Below are 12,289 nucleotides of genomic sequence, written 5' to 3'. Positions count from 1 at the left end.
GTTGAAAACTGGTGTTTTTATAAAACTATTATATTTTTGTAAATATTTTTTGTAACCATGTGCTTCTGGTTTGAGTCCCGATGCTGTCCTGTTTTATTTTTAGCTCTAGTGTATAAATATGTCCCCCATTACCTAACTCTTATTTTAATGGTTTATTATTCACCCTTGAAATTGTTAATAAGCGTCCATTTAATCAAATGTTCATGCATAAAATATTTTGCTTGTTTATTATAATACGTGCATCTAACGTAGAACTATCCAGCGTTACTATCTGAAAAGCATTGGTTTAAAGGGTGGTTAAGTAATTACTGGAGGTGCCAGGAGCAGGGTGATCCAGGATCGTCAAATTAGAGACATTTGCACGGCTACCCGCATACAATAATGAAAACTTTCCAGGTTTTTTAAATGTGAAAACTCGAGTTTAGTTATTATAAAATAGTTATTATTCCGTATGGTTTCAAAAGCAGACCCTATCGCACCTCCACTTTCACAAGCAGGTCAAAAGGTCTCTCCTTCTCAGGCGTCGTCCAAGCGAAATACGGATACCGGTCGCCCCAGGGGAAACTCGGCGACTTCGATCGGAATCGAAAGAGGCCCTGCGGCGCGCGAGAAGGCAGCGACCCGCCCCTGTAGAGAGGGGGAGAGGAGTGGAAGGAGGGAAGCCGGGAGGAGTTTCCCTCGGGGACACCCATCGCTGGGAATAAGGAGGGATGGATTGGGGGAAGAAGGGTTTTAAGGGAGCAGGGTTCGTATGCGTGTGTGTGTGGGCTTTGGGGAGTGAGGGTGCGACGGCAGCGGAGTGGTGGGGGTAATTCATTGGGAAGGGGTCTTCAGACACCGGTGTCTCATTTGTTACAGATATGAGAGGAGGAGAGTGGGGGAGGAGAGGGATGGACAGACGCAGGATGTGAAAGGATGAGCAGATGCTGGGGGGGGGGGGGAGAGGAGTGTATCTCGGGCCCTTCCACCCTATATCCCCTCCTCTCTCCCGCTTCCTTTCTCACTCCTTTTCCTTTCCCCACCTCCCTTCCGCCCGCTAACCCTTCCACTCTTCCCTTCTTATTCTTTTACTCCGCTCACCCAACTTCTGAGATCCTATTCCCCCCTTTTTTGAGCTTTTTATACAAAAATGAGCTCGCCCTTGTATTTTATAGCGCTCTCTGCGATTTCCAGCCACCGGCATAAGTTAAATACAGCGAAGAGCCACGCGGTTTCGCATCGTGTGGAAGCGCGGACGGGATTTCATGAGCGATTTCTTAGGAATTAGGGTAATGGCGAGGATGGGAAGAGGGTATAAGAGGCCGGAATAAAAGGTTAAACTTGGACATGCTTTGGCCAGCCATTTTGCACTCAGGCGAGTGTTTTTGTTAACTATTAATGAATAATGTATGATCGAATAATTATTTACTCTTAAGTTTCATCTTGTCATTAAAAAAAGTGCAAAATTACGGGAAATATTTTTGAATGAAACCTGTCAGTTTTATGACCACGACAGGATACTCAAATTCTCTGATGAAGCTATAAGTAAAAATCGAGCGCATAATTACTCCTTACGTGGCCTCCCAAGTAGCTATATATTATATAGTAAATCCTGTAGTGACATGTAATTAGAACTCTTACTTGGGCTGTATAATAGGTACTCTTTACTAATAATTTTCTCCATATTCCACTACGTTAACCGTGTGACAGGTCCCTCTCAGTATATTCTGAATATTTTTCAGTACGCCTTTTGTTCCTCGTTTTAATTTAGTGATTACATTTTAAAACAAGCCTCTTGCTCTAGTACACCCGTATTGATGGTAGTGTGTGCCATTAGAGGTGTTTCATTTTTATCGTCCTCGAGTGCAATAGCATTGATTATCAAGTATCTTATTCTTGATATCTTCAAGGATGATAATTATTTCTCAAACAGCCCTTTGAGAATTGCACTAATTTTCTAGTTATTTAATAATAGTTAGCTCAAGCTAGGCCCATCCTATTCAAAAACGTATAATTGTTTTTCCTCTATTTTTTTCGCTATCTTTTAGGTCATCCTGAAATAAATGATGCCTATTCGGCTTCTTGCTTTTGGAACCGTTTTACTAACTTTATAAGTTTTTTCTTAAATTTTTATAGTTGTAATATTTTTTTCTGCGTTTATATCCTCGTCACTTTTGTTTTGACAGCACTCCATCCTCTTTTCGTTCGGTTGAATCAACGAAATATTCTCAATTTCTGAGCGAGAAAAGTTCATTCATATGATTCTTAATTGCCAGAATTTCAATTTTTTGTTTATTTGTTTTGAATTAACTGTATGTTTATACCGATCATTGATTAACAAGATTACCAACATTTTTCTGTAATTTAGAGCAGGCCACTAATATTCCATGCTTTCTAATTCTCCCCTATTATATACTTTACCTACTTTTAGAGCTCTTAGTTCTCACATATGTTCAACCTGTCATTAAGGTGTTCATTGATTTCGTTTCGATCTTACATACATTTTGATTCCTTTGGTGGATCATTTTTATGATTATGGCCTTGATTTTATGGTTATGATCACGAACGGATCGATAATCAATCATCCTCTACAATAGTGAAATGCAATGAAAGATATTCCCATGCTCTCCCACTGCTATTGAAGAATTAGGTTATTCAAGCATACAGCTATAACTTTATTTAAATTAAAATAATTTTAATGACCTCTCTATTCACTCAAAATGTCGTCTTATATTTTCAATTGCAAAACTGGATATTCTATCAACTCAAGGACGATTTTGTTTTGATTATTTAACTTTAAATATATGACTAGTACTTTTGAGTTCTGGATGGTTTTCGTTCGCCTTCTTTCCCCCGCGCTTCCAGATTTAACTCTTTACAAAGCAGAGCCTACTTCTCCAGCCAGCACATTTCCAATCTTTTTCCCTCAATCCCCTTCCATTTGTCATAAGCCGTTCTCTCCCTCTTTCCCTCATAATCGGTATATGCTTTTAGTCCACCCACCCGCGTCCCAATCCACCCATTCCCTCCGCCCCTCCCTTCTCTCCCTTCACCTCCCTCTGTCTTTCTATTTCGGTCCACCCCTTCCTCCAACCTCTCGCGTTTTTCCCTGACGTACGGCATCTAATATTTTGAGATGTTATTTCGTTTCCCTAACTGCTCGCTCGATGTTTTTCATTCACGTATAAAAAGAACACTGCCCATTCGTTTTTATTAGCTTGTGTATTATCCGAAGTGGAAAGGCCCGAGTGGAAACGTATTGTCCCGATGCCGGATTGCAGTTGTTGTTGAACCCTCTATTCAGTCTCCCGACGCCATACACGATTTCTATGGGAATGCGTATTTTCAGAGGAAATATGCCCTCAGCCATTAATGTCGAATGGATTTATATTAATTGTTGGGTCCTTATGTATACCGGGATTTTAAATAGGAAAAAACGGATTTGATTTATCCTAATAGGTTGAAGCGTCAAGCGACAAATTTAAAAAAAACATCAGGTTAAAGTTAGTGCTTTTATCATTTGGCGTACGTACTAATATGTTCGTCCTTCTTTTAATTTCTCTTCATCTCGGCTCCCGGGCATCGTTACGTATATTTGATGTAAGACGATACATTGTTTTGTCATTATTTCCAACCAGAGAATCGCGGTTTTACGCGATATTTCTCTCCCCGTAAGAAAAAATTCACAGGTGTTATTTAATAGGCTAAATATACCTATAAATATGTCGAATACAATTTCATAACGAAGATGTGCTAATTCATAGGGCATCAAATACATCAGATACATGAGTAGAAGCAGATTTTGTTCTCGAATGAAAATAATTGTTTACTAGTATTGCTGGTTTCCTAGCTTAATGGTAATTTTATTTTATATGTTTTTACATTTACTTGAGCTAGATTGATATCCAATTTGGAAGAAAGTTCTGTTTTTTAAGTTAGTTAAACTTTAAAGCCGAAAACATATAAAATAGAATGTTCTCACTTTGCTGGTTTGTTTAATCAAATTTATACAAAAGTATGCAAGTTTTCCTTACACTCTGCACCCGTTATGAAACGTGATTGTACATGCTCTCCGTGTATAAAGCGAAGGAAATGTACAAATATTTCCGAAATAGGAGAGTAGCATCAAAAGTGGATCGTAAAAACATGATACGACGTGAGGCGGCCGAGAGAGTGCGACCGAAGCGGATGGAAACTAAAAGCAAGAGAATGAAGAGAGGACGGGAGGGGGCGCATGAAAGGGAAACCTTCGCGTGGGGAAGGGGGTAGACGTGAAAATATGATCGAAGAGCCAATAAAAGACTGGGCGGAAATGGGAAATGAATAGAGGCAGAGAGAGAGAAAGAGAGGAGGGAGAGGGTGAGAGGGAGAAAAGTTCCTTTCGGGACAAAGAGGGCAAAAAGAGAAGATAAGAGGAGAGAAACAGGCACCGATGGCGGAGGGTGGGGCGGTGAGAGAAGAGGCGGTTCGAAGGGCTATGGGAGGTGCGGGACACCCGGGAACACTGAGGTGGGGAGGGCGAGGAGGGAGGGAGAGGTTTTGGTTCGATTCCAGGGGCGAGCAGTTCGGATAAAACTGGAATATAAAGGACGCGGAGAGAGGACACGAAAATAGAACCTCCGCCCCCATTTCCCCCTTTTCTCACCCAAACGTCCAACTTTTGTTGTGTGTTAGCCACCGGCACACCATCACTCCCCCTCCCTCGCCCTTCACCACCCCTTCACGGGGGCGGGAGGAAACCCCTGAAGACGTTTCCACGTGACCGAGAGGTTTGGAAGGGCGGAGTGGAAGGACGAGAGGAGGTGATGGAGGTTGTGGAGGGACGAAAGGATTTCCGAATCCAGAGCCGCTTCGGGAGCAGCGGGTGCTTTCTGGTTGGCGGGACGGTCGAGAGCGGGGCGCGGAAGTTATAGGGTGGGACTCCGAAAGAGGCGGGGAGGGGGAAGGGGTGGAAATGGAATGAAGAGGGAAGGGAGTCGGGGGGGAAGGGTTCATATGGAGAGCACATGTCAAAATTCATCCGCCCCCTCCGCGTCTTCACGAGAGAAGAGTTCCCCATCGCGAGCAACGGAGAGAGAGGGACACGCACACATATACATTCCACCCTATCCTCCTCTCCCCATAGCATGGGTGGCCTTTTCCCTTCCGCACCCTCCACCCTTTTCTTACTTCCGCCCTTTCCCCGCACCCTCCTACACCCCACTCCCACCCCTAATCCTCGTTTCCCGTTTTTATGCATCCCCACTTTTTCACTGGCTTGTATATACAATCCCTTCACCTCCTCACTTCCTCACTCCTCTTCCGCATTTTTTACTTCCATTATCCTTTTCCATCTTTTGACGTCCGAGGCGTCTTTCCTTCGCCCCAATCGAGCGGTTCCGCGGGACCGAGACGTGGAGTCGCGGCGGCATTAGCGTTGCTAAGGTCAGGAGCGTCATTTGGAAACTTGTGATGCGTGTTTCGGAATAGCCGCGTCGGAGTATTCTAGATTCTGGATGTCGGTGCCAGCATAGTTGCACTTCCTTCCGTAGCTTCGCGACGGAATCAGGAGTGAAATCAAATAAATTCTGAACCCTACTGGAAACAAATTAATCCAGCCACCTACGGAATGATGGATTGCTTGTCGTAATTGTTAGGTATTAAACTTATTGTCAGCAAAGGTAATACTTTTAGAATATTCAAGTTTTTGTAACTCATCCACAAAGAACGAAATAAAATCAAAGTACTGCTGTCATGTATTTGACACAGATGGCTGCTTTTCGCCATTTCCCCCGGAGTAACAGTTCATCGTTAGGCCGACTCCCGAGCGATGCGAGAACAGCTTCGCATTAATTAGTTGCATAAATCGTCCTCCCGTTGTAGGGCCCCTACACTTTTTCAACCTTTAGGAATCAATCAATTTATCTCAGCAGTCATCCCGAAGGAAATTTGGTGATTTTCTTAAGCGATTCCAAATCATCGATATATATTGGCATTTATTATTTACTCGTATAATGGCATTTTGATTTTGGCAAATGAAAAATATGTTAGTCAAATACAACGTTTTTTGTTTCTGGTTACCAATCTCGCAGTTTAATATTTGAAGTTTTTAATCTTTCGCATAGATTGTCGGTAACCAACTCATCACCGTTCCAAAATCAGGCGTTAGAAGACCGATGCGAGCCACATCTCATTATCTCAATTTGTTGTTCTTCTGTTTATCACTGCATTGTTTTGTCAAGGCATTTCTAAAATCCTACAGTTGATCAGACATTGAATTGGCACTTGGATCAGCTGGATGTATGAAATTGTTAAACCTGTTCTTGACATGCCGTTTCTCCCCGGTTCATAATTTCAATTTTTGATGTCATAACATGAATGTGGACTAACGTACCCGCCGGAAATTTTGTTGAGTTAAAATATAGGCTCAATTCTCTGCGAAATAATCATTTTTGGCACATTTTTCTGACCCAAGCAAGCTCTCCTATTAACTGTAATGATACTGATATTATGACGTAACGAGTTTTTGAGAACGCGTTCTCAAACATAATCTACTTATCGTGAAATACATAAGAATAAACTCTAATAGCTGAACATAGTAGTTACTATGTATAGGAAGCGGAAAGCAGGGATGACATGTGCGAAATTAGAGAGTAAAAGAAATAAGGATAAGGAATGATTCTCATTATCCCCATTGATTTCTGATGCATTTATATTGGGAAGGCAATACGAGATAAATTAAAAGATATCATGCAGCGTATGGATACACTAAAATAGTATAGTTTGGCTATGTGGGTCACATAACCATGTTCGCAGAAAAGACGGAAAACTGAAAGAAAACTATTCTCTATGAGGGAGTACGTAGTATCATAAAGCACAACTCAGGATAAGAAAGAATCAATATTAGGCTACAGTCTATAGGTTGCCATACCAGGATAGGTGGTTGAGGTGAAGGAAAGGGAAGGACAGACAAGGAAGATATGGATTTCCTTGGAAATTGGGTAACACATTTAACTATAGAAAACATGAGAGTAATTCCTGTAAAAACGGAAATTTGCAAATACGCGGTAAACCAATTACCATATATGATATAAGGTTAAGAAGAAATGATGATGAAAAGGTTAAAGAGAAATATTATCTCTCGCTAGTTAGGCCTGATTTAGGTGTAGAATACGCTGCTAGTATATAGGGTCCTCACGAAGTTAATGATTGATTGACCAATTGGATGGCGTTTGGCGTAGAGGGGGTAGAGTTGTAAAGCGTTTTAATGATAAACTGAGTTTTCTATCCAAATTATTAGATGGGTTAGGTTGGGAATCATTCACGAAGAGAAGGGCAAATTACAGATTGAATGCCTTGCATAATTTGGATAACTCTTAAGCAGTGATTCTGAAAATGTATTATTAGTCCCATCGTACTGCAGGAGGAGAGATCGCGTCAATGTAATTGGAGAGATTAAATGTAGAACATATAGATTTTAGATGTCATTTTACCAGCGAACGATTGGTCAAACTTAGTCTGGTGTGTTATTACCCCCTGCCAGAAACCTCAGCGGTGGCTTGCAGGATGCTATGAAAATAAAAGCAATTAAATAAAATGAAAATCTGAGCGAACAGCAGATCATTTGCAGAAACAGTCTCAGAAAAGAGCCATGATACCAAGGTATTGCTCATTACCGAGCCATTGGACTTCAAATTATGCACAATTTCCACACATTTGGTAATCATTAAGATAGTAAAGGCCTTTATTCTGGGAAAAATAGTCCTTACACATGGTGCAAATCATATCCGTAAATTTGCTTCGCAGTCGTCGTGTCGTGCCTCGTGAAGTTAATTTTATATTATTCAATCGATTTTTATTGACAGCTAATCCTGAGAAATTTTTACTGAAAATATCAAAAATATATATTTACTAATTAAATCTAAGATAGAAGTTACAAGAAAGTAGTGTCCATATTGAATTGTCAAATGCTATAATGATGGCAAGGCAGCACGGATACTGGACACCGCAGATATGGAATAGCTATGGATACCATATGAAGCAGCTACAGACGAAAGTCACGTGGTTGAGGGATGAAAAAAGGGAGACTTGGAGATTGCTAGAAACAAGGCCCGACCGGGAGGCATCAGAGTCATATGCCAAAATCCAGTGCCCGCTTACGAAAACTCGACTGATCGCCAAAATTAAGGGTTCATCATGGCTCTAAGAGTGTATACAGCTAATAAAATTGAAAAAGTATCCAATGATGCTCATACAGATTTTATTTAATGGCATGTTGAGAGAAAGGTGAGTTTTAAACGTCGTTATAACTTCGACTTTTAAAAACTCTTTAAGCTTCCCATGCTTTAATACATTTAGATATTACGCTTGAATTTGCATGTAACGTGGATTTTTCTGAACTGACACGTATCTATAAACGCTATTCAATCATATATTCTTTAATTACTCGACTTTGATTGATTATTGAACGAATTACTTTATTCAATCTCGCAGTCATTCCGATCCCAGTGAGTTTTCGATCAATCATAATCACATAAATAATTAATTAATTTTATGATATCGTATTTCACTCTGAATATTCATATTATGTGCACTATTGCTCTTATCTCGATTCTTCTTTCAAATTAATTATCCAGTAGAGTGCTGTCGTTGTATGCCGCTCACGTTTTGTTTTAGATGGTTGCAGTGGAACTGTTATATTTGTTCCTCTCATGATTAACACAGTTGGGCAGATGGAAAATAATGTTGAACGGTTTCACGGCGACTGTTTTAACCGTTTTACTTTATTCCCTTCCCGCCACCAGTTTCGCTCCTAATTCACAATTTCATCTAACGCTACCTCTCATCTCGCTCGCATTCTTTCTTGTCCCTCCCCGTTCTCCCATTTTTTTCTCCTGCGACGTTCTCCTCCCTCTTTTCCTCCTCTCCGCCGGTCTCCCCCTTACTCCATCTCTCCACCCCCTCCTCCCTTCCCTTTCCGAACGCAACTCTCCCTCGCCTCTTTCCCCCCTTCAACCCTTTACCTTCCGCCATTCATCCTCCGCTGTTTTAACTCCTTCCTTCCTCCTCGGCGCCCGTCCCTCCCCTCTCACCTACCACCCCGTCCTTCCCACGTGCTCTTCCCAATCTATTCCTCTCCGACAGCGCTCCTAGCGTTCATTCATGGAATTAGGTCTTTCGTTGAAAACGCCAGGAATATAAACGAAAAAAGAAACAGCGAAAAAAACGGCACCTGCTTATTATATCCAATTTCCTAGGTTGATAAACTTTCTGGAAGGTTACGTCACTTAGGAATTTGCTTGAATGTTGATGCATACGAGGCAAAAAAGAAAATAAAACGTTTTCCTCCTTTTTCTTCCCCCACGGGACGAATTAAAGTCAAGATCGTTAGAGTGGCATTAATTTACTGCGTGCTCTTTTCCACGTTCTGTGGAATAATCGTGCGTCAATTATCTCATGTATATTGTTTCTTTTCCGAATATTTTAGGTTTTCACCGGATTTAATGGACGTTTTTGGGGCTATCCCAATTTATTCCTTGTTAATGCGTGAGATATGGGGAAATGGTTTTCGCTCAACTCCCATTCAAGTTATTTTCGTGATGCTTTTAAATTATATAATTAAATGAATTTATTATGTGGCTAAAAACTGTTATTCTGCGTAGTTTAAATGCTATATAATTTAAATTTAAGTTTTTTTAATGCGACGGTAATTTTGAAAACGAAAATAAACATTTGCGATCATAAAATAAGGTTTTAATTAATGCTGTGCCATTTATTAATGCATAGAGTGTAGCTCTGCGTTAATTTATAGAGGTATGTATTAAAAAAGTGATGTTGTGCATGCCGTTAAGCTTACTAATAGATAGACCAATAATTCAAAATATATCATTCTCTCGACATCAGATAACATTATACTGTTAAAATTATTTATTTATCATTTTCTATGCATAGGAATGCTACGTAACTTTTATTTCATAGTTGATATTTATTTTTTTAATAATTTCGAAAAAAATTCAATGATGCATAACATTTTGTGTATTTCCGTTTAAACATTCTGGTGCCAATTTAAAATATTTTACCAACAAACCCTCAACGAAATTTGAAATATTTTTATTCCGAGTGCCAGAAAGATTTTCCTCATTGTGATAATAGAAATTTATAGTTACATTTGAATGTGCCCAACGTCAATTTTGGATCAAAAGTGGATGAAACATTTGTACTTAAACCATTTGTATTCTTGCATAATTGCCTGTGGCGCTTATTTTGAAAAATCTTCAATTACATTGCCACCCCTAATAATGATTTTCTTGAGAGTAGTTTCCTCTTTCTCTTGGTTATCGAAGTTCTCATGAAATAAAAATGGTGAAATTGTATAGCATGGCATTTTATTGAACCTTGACATAATACGTAAACAATGAACATTACGAGCCCCTGAGAGTCTGTATTAGCAATTTAAATGTAAGAAAAAATTACGTTTAAATTGTTGACGTATTTATTTTCCATTAATGGGGTCTAGAAAGGACTGATTTAATGAGAACTGAGAAGTGAAAAAAATGCGTTGGATTGATGAAATTATTCCTGATTTGAGGGAAAAGATCGTTTGTTTTTATAAACTTGGAGAAATCAACATTATTAATGAAAAATTCACGCTTTAATATATAGTCCAGGGCAAATCGTTCAACTACTAAAAATATTTCAGAGTTAAAATAAAATGCTTCAATTCTCTGGGCGCCAATGGTTTCGCTTTGTCCTTTCGAAGAGAAAAGTTTCTCATACTCGAGCAAACTTTTTTAGATAGCTGGTATATTATACAGAATATTAGGATTTCATTGAGTTTGAATTTCGCATGTTTTAATGAAAGCATTGTGAATTATGTGAAAGCTTAAAAATAGCGTACTTACAAATAATTTGAATTCAGTGATTGCAGTCTGAATCGCATCGAATTCATGCCATGAATTTTAAGACACGATATAACTAAAGTATGTTTTTCTCTCAATTTAATTCAAATAAATTAATGCTATTAATAATCCAATAGATGATCTCTGAGAGAGGGAAAAACAATGATTGAAAATAGTAATTTTGTAGGATATTTACGAAATTACACGAATGTGTGCACAAACTGTGAAAATGTATTCATTTTGTTCACGTATTGCTTGTTCTCCGTCCCTTGTTTTCCTTCCACCACGGTCGTGTTAGTCGTTCATGTACCTCAAAAATAAAATTGGCGCGCATAGTACGCCAATGTGGCGAGCGTAGGAGAGATTCTGGCGGCCGGGGACTGCGATGTTGGGGAGACGGGAATGGGAAATGAGGAGAGAGGGGCTCGGTAGGGTTAAGGTGCGGGGGACAAAAGTGGTGGCTGGTGTACGTGTATTATTTGTCGGGGGAGGGGGTGTAGTAACGGGAATGCCAGGGCAGAGGCGCCGTGTCTCTCTCTCTCTCAGTCTTACGTGTGCTCTCTCGAAACATTCTCCCCACCATTTCCCTCCCTTACTCCATCCTTCGCGTGGAATTTTTGTCTCGGGCGATGGAATTAACGTTTCTGAGAAGAAGTATTTTGACGTGATGAGGGCTCGTGAGCGTGGGAGATGGACGGAGGTAGATTAAATGATCCCCTGGCTAATGATCAAACAGCATTACGCTCCTCTTCTGCTACTGTTTCATGTGCCCCTCCTTCAGTCTTCCTCCTTAAAAACTCCTCGAATGTATATTCTTAGGGGATTGAAGAAAAAGTAGTCAATATAAGGTCGTTGACCATATTTACGATTCCAAAAAAATTCTGGTACTTACGAAGCTATTTTGAGAAATTTATCGCATATATTCTTGTATAGAATGAAAAGTGCTCTTCGAATCACTTGTTATAACCAATGTAATCAATAATAATGAAGCAATTTTTACATAAGAGTTATTAAGAACTTGATTTCATTTACTTCTCCGTTAAAGAAAGTCCTGCACTTCCTGTTTTAAATTTTTTCTCCTTTACTAGTCATCCATTATAACAACAACCAAAGAATATCTGTCTGAATGAATCATAATTCTTTCGCCAGGGTCACTTTTACTCAAAACTTCTCCCAGTTTCTCTGATAACTTTTACTTAATTACTTTTTTCTCGGAAATCAGAAACTACAATCACAAATTTTCGAATAACAACTTGGATATGAACTCAGAGTAGTATATAAGACACGAACTCAATGTTCTTTACACACATCTCAGCTCTCTTATTTATACACATGCGTAAAACCTGACTACCATATGCATTAGTGTTAACTTTTCTCTACAACGGTAAATAATTTTTTATTTAAACTTTTGAGAAATGCAAACTTGGTGGCCA

The sequence above is a fragment of the Hetaerina americana genome, unplaced genomic scaffold (assembly GCF_022747635.1).
Source record: "Hetaerina americana unplaced genomic scaffold, ioHetAmer1.1.p SCAF_8, whole genome shotgun sequence".
NCBI lineage: Eukaryota > Metazoa > Arthropoda > Insecta > Odonata > Calopterygidae > Hetaerina > Hetaerina americana.
The sequence above is the reverse complement of the archived record's forward strand: the minus strand, read 5'-3'. Positions refer to the sequence as shown.